At 39.1% G+C, this 9956-nt stretch overlaps 1 pseudogene across 1 annotated transcript; it reads right to left on the reverse strand.

The window, feature by feature from the left end:
* Positions 1–9198: 9198 nt before the first annotated feature.
* LOC311361232 (T cell receptor alpha variable 38-2/delta variable 8-like) lies at positions 9199–9956 on the reverse strand (annotated as a pseudogene). The gene is made up of 2 exons: positions 9841–9956; positions 9199–9575 (listed from the first exon to the last, which is right to left on the reverse strand). The product of its transcript is annotated as a T cell receptor alpha variable 38-2/delta variable 8-like (transcript).

Genomic DNA, 9956 nt, shown 5'->3' on the forward strand with positions numbered 1-9956 from the left:
CTTTGAACAGTATGTCTTCTGTTAAATGCAAACATGAGACCATGCAGAACTGCACATCCATACTCCTGAATCTTGCCCCCTGATTCATGAAAATAGCAGCACTTTCCGTCCAAATTGTATTCATTATTTTTATTCAGACATTGTTTTAATTTCTACCTTTGTGATTTCTTTAATGAGGATGTAATGTAAAATATAAAAATGTAAAATGCAAAAGCAATACATCTTGCCACATTATCTTAGAAAAGCAAGAGGTTTGCATGCAGAACCTCTTTAAACATATTTATAGAGACATATAGAGACATTTTCAGTATCATTTTTGTAGGGGTTGTTCCTATTTATAATAGGATAATAATCAACTCTTAATTCTACAACTGTCCTTTACAGTGACATTTCCCAACAGTACAATCTTATCTCTTTGTCCTCTCTCTTTCACACTCATTGCTGAGTGCCTGAATGACCAAACAGCTACCTAACTCAATTTTACTTGCGTTAAAGCAGAGGTTTTGTGAGACTAAAAACCAAAGCATACGTAGGCGTTACATTAACAACTTAGACGTGGATGTTACAGGACCAGCAGCTCTTCAAAGTACAGTATGAAGGTTATATGATCAGGTAAAGCGTGTTTTTCCTCTGCATAACACAATAACGCATTGTGTTGTTTCTTATCAAATCAATCAAATTAAATCAATTGTCAGATAACTTTGGTTGCGTGGGTTTGCATGTTTGTCTCTGCCTCGTACATCTGTCTGCAGTGGTGAGCGCTTCCTGCCTGGCTTCCTGCCATGTGCATGAAGTCTGACCCCAACCACTCACCACTGACATGTTGCAATAATGTTGCGTCAAACACAACAATTTTCAAAGGAACAAAGTTAAATGGAAATAAATAAATAATTACTAATTAATGCAGCCACTTAAACACAAGTAGACATACTATGTGCTTTGCATCAGACAAATGTTTCATCAATATATATTTACAATGCATACATATTGTAAATGGTATTGTAATAGGCTGTTCATCTGTGGATGTCCTGATCCACTGGCTGATTATAGCCTGAAGGTGGCCTGTATATATAGCAGCAGGAAAGTATTTTATTTTATTAAGATTTTATTTTTAAGGAATTGTAAGGGAACAGGTCATTCATTGTCTTGAGACTCTATAATGTTGTGTCTAGCATGACTTGAGCACAAAGATACTAAGTTTGATTCCCAATGCATTCTTATAAGTCAGTTTTCTTTTCTCAATAAAGTAATCAGTTACATTAATAAGTACATTTTATCTTTACAAAATATATGAAGTGGAACCAATAATTGACTTTCAGTGTATGACTCTCTAGTGGCTAGTGTGTTTGACTACCGGTCTAGTGGCTAGTGTGTTTGACTCTCTGTCTTGTGGCTAGTGTGTTTGACTCTCTGTCTAGTGGCTAGTGTGTTTGACTCTCAGTCTAGTAGTGGCTAGTGTGATTGACTCTCAGTCTAGTAGTGGCTAGTGTGTTTGACTCTCTGTCTAGTGGCTAGTGTGTTTGACTCTCAGTCTAGTGGCTAGTGTGATTGACTCTCAGTCTAGTAGTGGCTAGTGTGTTTGACTCTCTGTCTAGTGGCTAGTGTGTTTGACTCTCAGTCTAGTGGCTAGTGTGATTGACTCTCAGTCTAGTAGTGGCTAGTGTGTTTGACTCTCTGTCTAGTGGCTAGTGTGTTTGACTCTCAGTCTAGTGGCTAGTGTGATTGACTCTCAGTCTAGTAGTGGCTAGTGTGTTTGACTCTCTGTCTAGTGGCTAGTGTGTTTGACTCTCAGTCTAGTGGCTAGTGTGTTTGACTCTCAGTCTAGTAGTGGCTAGTGTGTTTGACTCTCTGTCTAGTGGCTAGTGTGTTTGACTCTCAGTCTAGTGGCTAGTGTGTTTGACTCTCAGTCTAGTGGCTAGTGTGTTTGACTCTCAGTCTAGTGGCTAGCCTGTACTAGCCTGAACTATGAACTTAACAACTGTGTGGTGAGTTGCCTTCAGTCAACGACTAGTTAGTAGTTTTTATGGGCAGGAGTTGACAGCACACAATCAGCGGAACAACAAGGACGACACCGCATCCCAGCTGTCATGGCAACATCATGCGAGTTCCACAAATACACACACACACACACACACACAAGCCACTTCCTGGGTGCACCTGCCTTCGACTCCCACTCTACCACATCGCATCGGCTGGGTCAGGCCAAGCCTGTGTGTGTGTGTGTGTGTGTTTCCAGAGGATGTGGTTGAGGTATCTGTTTGCGTCACAGACGGCTGTTGGCTCCCCAGCCCCCGCTGACACAGGATGTGTGTGTGTGTGTGTGTGTGTGTGTGTGTGTGTGTGTGTGTGTGTGTGTGTGTGTGTGTGTGCGTGTGTGTGTGTGTGTGTGTGTGTGTGTGCTCATGTGTGTGTGTGTGTGTTTTCCCCTACAGATTCTTTTGGGGTAATTTATTTTTATTTTTAAATGCTTAAAAGTGTGTTTAAGTCATATTTACACTACAGTCCTATTACATTACTATTTATACTATATAGTATATGCTAAACTTGCTTACATACATGAAAAGGTAGAATTCCCCCTCCTTATGGTACTTGTGTTATATTTGATAGGTTAAGACTGCAGTATCTCACAGTGGTCTGTATTCAATCAGATCGTGTCTGGTGTCATAAACATAATTCTATACAAGTACACTGTTTATATACCACACCAACTTAAACTGGTATACTCTAGTTCAGTGGTTCCCATTATGGTTGACTAATTATTTATGAATTATTTGGTGTACTATTTGGTGTGATATTTTGTAATAATTTCTGTCTCCATTCCAATTCACATTTTTTGACAAATAATGTAATTGTCCTATAAATAATTTCACTATAAATGCTATTATGCACTATTATGCAGGTTGGGAACCACTGTTCCAGTATCAACACTATAAACACTATCATGCACTATTATGCAGGTTTGAAACCACTGTTCCAGAATTAAAACTATAAACATTATGATGCATATAACAAGTGTGTCTACCTCTGGTGTGTTTTGTATATCAGTGACATATCTGGTATGCATAACTTTTGATGAATAAACTGATCCAATGTGAGGACAATGTTTAATTTATTGAGTATTTAGTTACAGGTACATACAGTAATAGGTAGGGTAGGGGTAGCAGATAGTAGTTGGACAGTGAATAAAGAGACATAATTAAGGCGCAGGTAGTGGTTAGACAGTGATACAGAAACAGGTAATTAAAGGGCAGGTAGGGGTTAGACAATGAATACAGAGACAGGCCATTAAGGAACAGGTAGTGGTTTAACAGTGAAAACAGAGACTGGTCATTAAGGAGCAGGTAGGGGTTGGACAGTGAATACAGAGAGAGGTCATTAAAGAGCAGGTAGGGGTTAGATAGTACAGTGATATGTCATTAAGTAGCAGGTAGGGGTTAGGTAGTAAAGTGATATGTCATTAAGTAGCAAGTAGGGGTTAGACAGTACAAATACAGGTCATAAAGGAGCAGCTAGGGGTTGGACAGTGAATACAGAGACAGGTCATTAAAGAGCAGGTAAGGATTAGACAGTATATATAAAGGTAATTAAGAAACAGGTAGGAGTTAGAAGGTAGAGACACATGTCATGAAAAGAGCATGTAGGGGTGAGACAGATAATTTAGGAGCATGTAGGGGTTAGACAGTACAGAGACAGATCATTAATGATTAGACAGAGATGAGATAGGTAATTAAGGAGCAGGTAGGGGTTACACAGTACGGAGTCAGGTCACTAAGTAATAGGTAGAGGTGAGACAGATCATTAAGGAGCAGGTAGGGGTTAGACAGTACAGAGTAAGGTCACTAAGTAGTAGGTAGGGGTGAGACAGATCATTAAGGAGCAGGTAGGGGTTAGACAGTACAGAGACAGGTCATTACGGAGCAGGTAGCGGTTATATAGTGAATACAGGGATATATCATTATATAGTTGGTAGGGATTATTATTTTATCTTATATCTTATATCTATATCTATATATCTATATCTATATCTATATCTATATATATATATATATATATATATATATATATATAGTCTTCTATTGTCAAATATTGTGCAAAGTTATATCATTTGACTTTAAGTGGAAGTTTCTAATAATTGAAAATGTATACATCAAATATTTTCAAATGTTACTCTATCTTAATTAAAGGCTGGCTAAAAACACATACCATTTCATAAAGAGGCTTTGAAATCTGTAACTTTATTGTTCATGGTTTGATAAAAAGGTAGATTTTCTGTGAAACAATACTGACATCGTGTGGCCATTTATTGTAAAAACACCTGTGTTTTTTTGGTTGCCAATAGGATTATCGTTTTATGAAAATGTTTTTTTGGTTGCCAATAGGATTATCGTTTTATGAAAATGGACTTGAATTTCTATGATAATACATAAAGTTTGTTGAAAGCATGCTGGTAAAGGCCACATGGTTATTCATATATTTATACCCTTCAAATAAAATAGCATGGCTGTGCCTTGGGAACCCCGTTTAAAAAAAAAAAAAAAAAAAAAAGTGAACATATTACACCAATTCTTAAATCATTACATTGGCTCCCTGTATGTCAGAGAATTGATTTTAAAATCATGTTGCTAACCTATAAATCCCTACATGGTTTAGGGCCAAAATATTTAACTGATATGCTTCCACTACATAAGCCTTCTAGGCCACTAAGATCCTCTGAGACCAATCTGTTAATTATCCCCAGAGTCAACACGAAGCATGGGGAAGCAGGATTTAGTTACTATGCAACAAATAGCTGGAATAAACTCCCTGAGGATTTAAGACTTGCCCCAACTCTGACAGCTTTTAAAACAAGACTGAAGACTTTTATGTTTGCTTTAGCTTTCTGCTAAATCTTAAATATTTATTATTTTAACTTTGCCTTTATTTTCTCACTTTCTAAAATGCATTTCTTTTAACTCTGCCTTTCTAAAATGTTTTTTAAACTTTGCCTTTATTTTCTATCTATTTTACTTTTTACTTAACTATTGTTTTCTTTTATTGTATGACAATGTTTATATGTGAAGCACTCTGAGTCTGCCTTGTGTATGAAAAGTGCTATATAAATAAAGTTGCCTTGCCTTGCCTTGCCTTGCCTTTATTAATCAGGAATAGACTCTTATATGAAAGGTGCTTATCCCACTGGTATGGTGGTGTTGTATTTATCAGTGACATATCTGGGGTAAATTACATTATTTTGACAAATAACACTAATAATGAATCATTATAATAAATTAATAACAAATAATGTTATAAACACAAATATAACTTGACAAATAAAATATAAAAATGTGATGACAATGTTTAATTTATTGAGTATATAGTTACCTCGATAAGTCAATCATGTTGTTAACATTAAAATGTAGGGTTTTAAAGGGGTAGGGGCAGCAAGAGACCGGTCATCAACGAACAGGTAGGGGTAAGACAGTGTCCGAGACATGTCATCAAGAAGCAGGTAGGGGTTGGACAGTGAATAGAGACAGGTCATCAAGGAGCAGCTAGGGGTCATACAGTACAGACACAGGTCTATAAGAAGCAGTTGGAAGTTACAGAGAAAGGTCATTAAGGACCAGGTAGGGCTGAGATACGTCATTAATGAGCAGGTAGGGGTTAGACAGTGAATACAGCAACATATCATTATAAAGTTGGTAGGTATTATTATTCTTAATTTTATCTTAATTAACTTAACTTAATCTTAATTTTAACTTTTGGCAATATATAGTGATACCATTTGAATTGTACCATTATACAATTTCAAATTGTATTCTATCCTATTTAAACGCTGGTTGAAAACACATCCCATTACATAAAGTGGCTGTGAAGTGTTACTTTAGTGTCCATGGAAGGTACCACAAAAAGATTTTCAGTAAAACAATACTGACACCATATGGGCATTTTCTGTAAAACACCTCTGTTTTTTTGGTTTCATGATAGGATTATCATTTTATAAATTTTTAGTTGAATTTCTATGATGATACATCGTTGGTTATACATGGTTATTGTCACGATCCTACTATTGGGTAATGTTAAACTGGTGGGTAACTGGTTGTCATGGTAACTGTGGGAGTGGCTCCCTTGATTGGCCTTGATACAGGTCACCTGGGGAATCCAAGATGGCTGATGGTGGCAAGATGGCTGAACAGACAGCATGGTGCCCACACTTGTTTTCCCTAAAAACCCTCTGAAAGAGGTGAAGGTTTTTCCCCTTCTACAAGGACAGTACCAGGACTAGGTTCCTAAAGGGGGAACGTGACCGCCCCTTTGTCGTGTATGTTTGTCAAGTGTTTGTCTATGTTATATGTCAAACTATAAACCAACTGGGACAGGCTACAGTTTGCTCCAACGCTTGGGCTGTCCCTCAACACGTCAAAGAAGGACCAGAGCTCGCCAGGAACCAGGTGAGTCACTGCCCACGTGGCCGGAAGCGAGTTGCCTGCCAGCTGTGGGTTTTACCACTTATGTGTCTCGACTCCTGCCTAGACAGAGAGCCGGTTCGAAACTAACAGTGGGGTCGTGACAGTTATTAATTTATTTACTCTTCAAATAAAACAGTGTTGATGTGCCTTGGGGACCAAGTGTTTTAGTAATCAGGAATAGACTCTAATATACACATTAAAGGTGCGTACACTTCTGGTATGTTGTGTTTATCAGTGACATATCTGGGGAATGTAATGTTAATGTTTATGTGGCACACTTTCTGATGAATAAAGAGTGTTACTGGGTACACTTCTGGTTTTGACAAATAACACTGATAACTAATAACTATACTTGAATATAAAATAGCTGAGCCGTTAAAGCTGATAGTTTAAAATGGTTGAATCAAGTGTGTGTGTGTGTGTGTGTGTGTGTGTGTGTGTGTGTGTGTGTGTGTGTGTGTGTGTGTGTGTGTGTGTGTGTGTGTGTGTGTGTGTGTGTGTGTGTGTGTGTGTGTGTGTGTGTGTGTGTGTGTGTGAAGTGGCGTAGCTTAGTTGCACTGGGTCCCGGTGCAAGTCTTGCGCTGGGCCCCCCGCCATCCACCCCCACCCATCCCCCACCACGATGAACATGCAGCCGCTCCCCATAAGGCCTAGGCCTACAGCTGCACAATCATTATTAGAACCATGGACAGTGACTTAACATCCCTACAGCACACAACACATTAAAATCCGAGCAGAGAGGGAAAAGGTCATACACACAATCATTATTAGAACCACGGACAGTGACTATTTGCATCACTGACACACTAGCCTACGATCAAAAACTGGCAAAAAACCCCAAAAAACCCCGCAAATAATCCATTAAGCTGACCATGCAGCCATATTTCCCTAACAGCACAACGGTGGCCTAATCAAAAGCAAACATAGCCAATGGACACAATGGGCACAGCGGCCATTTAACCACAACCTGATAAGTCGATCATTTGCAATAATAAAAGAAACCTGCACTCACCCATTCAGAAGTTAACTCTAAGAGCCCTCTGCTCAGCACTCTTTTTTACAATAGAGGTGTTGTTTTATTTCAAATTCAGTCTTAAAACAAGCAGGCATGGAAGGCATGGAGTTGGTTAGCAAGGCACTGTGCATGCTCACAGGGCATCATCAGTGGCACAATTCAGATCTGAGGGTTGGATAGCCTGGAAAAGTTCAGTGGTTTCACGCAGGGCAACGAATCTCTGCAGTAGCTGATTGATAATAATGTCCAGACTGGCATTAAAAACATTGACCCTGAAGTGGCTCTCAGGGTCACTGAGCCTCTCATCCTCGCACAGCTCATCATAATGTTGTATCACTCTCCTTCCATGAACGCACAGCGCTTCTCCACACTTTTTTTTTCTCTAGGACCCCTGGGGGCCTCATGGGCCCTGGTGCGTTGCACCGGGAGCACCGCCCAAAGCTACGCCCCTGTGTATGTATGTGTGTGTGTGTTTGTGTCATCAACTTGTAATAACCAGGAAAAGTGTTATTGACTTTATTCTTTCCCATCTAGTTAATCGAGATAAGTTCACAAAAAAGTCCTCCTTGGGGTCTTTTTCATATGACATATCGTTGCAGAAGTACATACCGGAAGTACATTGGATATGCAAGAAGCAGCTAGCCTCTAGCCATATAAACAGTGGTCCCCCCACACAAACGCCCGATTTTTTGCCTGATTGTGTTTCTAGGTAAAATATTGACATTGTTGTGCTCTGCGACGTCTGAAATGCATAGCTATTGTGATAGCCACAAGTGTGGCTGATGTAGTGTGGCTAAATTATACATCATGTACATGATGTATAATTTAGATTATGCTGCACCTGCTGCAGTGGAACATTAGCAGGTGCAACCACAGTGTCTCTGATAAACCATGAAGAACCACAATCCATCTGATAGAAAGGTGTGGTGGGATTACCACTTCCCTCCACTTTGAAGAATAGGGAGATCATTGCCTTCAGGTTTATGTAAAGGCTCCTCCACACTTTGTATCACTGTGCCTCCAAAGAGCACAGTAATAGAGAGCTGTGTCTGCCAGTTTTAGCTGTGTTATGGTGAGTTCAGTTGATGTTCTGGATGTCATGGACTGATAACGACGGTCAGGAATATTATCACTGCTGCTCCATGATCTTGCTCCTTTATAGAGTATAAACTGAGGAGCCTGGTTAGAATGATGTCTGTACCAGTAAAGGAGAACATTATCATTGCTTTTTTCATAGGAGCATCTGAGTGTTACAGATTCTCCCTCTTTTCCACTGACTTTCTGTTCAACGGGAGAGATGGAGTCCTCAGCTATCAGTCCTGGAAAAAGTCCACATAATGGATGTGTTAGATTAACATGGACCATAAAAAACAGAACAGAATAAGATGTTAAAAACATTGAACAATTAATTATTATAATAAAATGTCTGATAATTCAGTCATCCTACAGTGTGTAACATGAGCTTTTCCTCTTACCAGATAGAAGTGCAGCAATAATAATCCACAGCCAGGTTTCCATCTCAACAGCAGGTCTGCAGCAACAGGAGAAACTATCTGGTGTTCAGCTCAAGTATTAGACTTATTCTCTTCATGGTACCAAAGACTCAATGACCAAACATGTTGATGAAATAGTTCAACACCTACTTGATAATACTGACATCTAGTGGTGGAGTATTTAGGAGTTTACTGTTGTTATGAGTTGATTTGTTTTATGTGTAATGTTTGTGTACTGATCTCAGGGGGAGAGGGAAGTGTGATTTGTGCTCAGCAGGTTTTTGTACAGGGAGTCTGTGTTTCCTGTTACTGTGGGCCTCAGAGCACAGTAGTACAGAGCAGAGTCAGACAGCTGCAGGTTCTGGATCCTCAGAGGAACTGATGTGTTTTGGATTTGGGCATCAAATCTGTCTTTGAGGAACTCTGCAGCATTACGTCCACTTCCATATGTAGGGCGTTGTAGCATGAACTCGGGAAAGTTATTAATTTGTTGTTTGTACCAGAACAAAGACGGACTCGGGTCAGTGGTCACATATGTACAGCAAAGACTAACTGTGAGTCCTTCAGTAGCAATGATATCCTCTCTTTTCTGGATCACAATGTCTTCTCCTTTACACTCTGGGGAAGAACAGAAGATGTGGATTAATGAATCAATCAATTGAGATCAATGATGAAAGGAGAGTCAATATGAGTCTTTAAAGAGTTACAGCCAATGAGTGAGAACTAGGATGAGTGCACAAAATTGGCATGATAGATTAACATGAACCATAAAAAATGCAACTGAATAAAATGTCTAAAACATCCATTAGCCAATAATAATAAAGTTATTGATTATTCCGTTATATACAGGTATGTAGTTTGAAACATGAGATTTTCATCTTACCAAATAGAAGTGCAGCAATAATAATCCACAGCCAGGTTTCCATCTCAACAGCAGGTTTACAGCAACTGGAAAAACGATCTGGTGTTCAGCTCAAGTATGAGACTTATTCTCTTCAT

The sequence above is a fragment of the Micromesistius poutassou genome, assembly GCF_964030765.1.
Source record: "Micromesistius poutassou genome assembly, chromosome: 16".
Taxonomy (NCBI): Eukaryota; Metazoa; Chordata; class Actinopteri; order Gadiformes; family Gadidae; genus Micromesistius; species Micromesistius poutassou.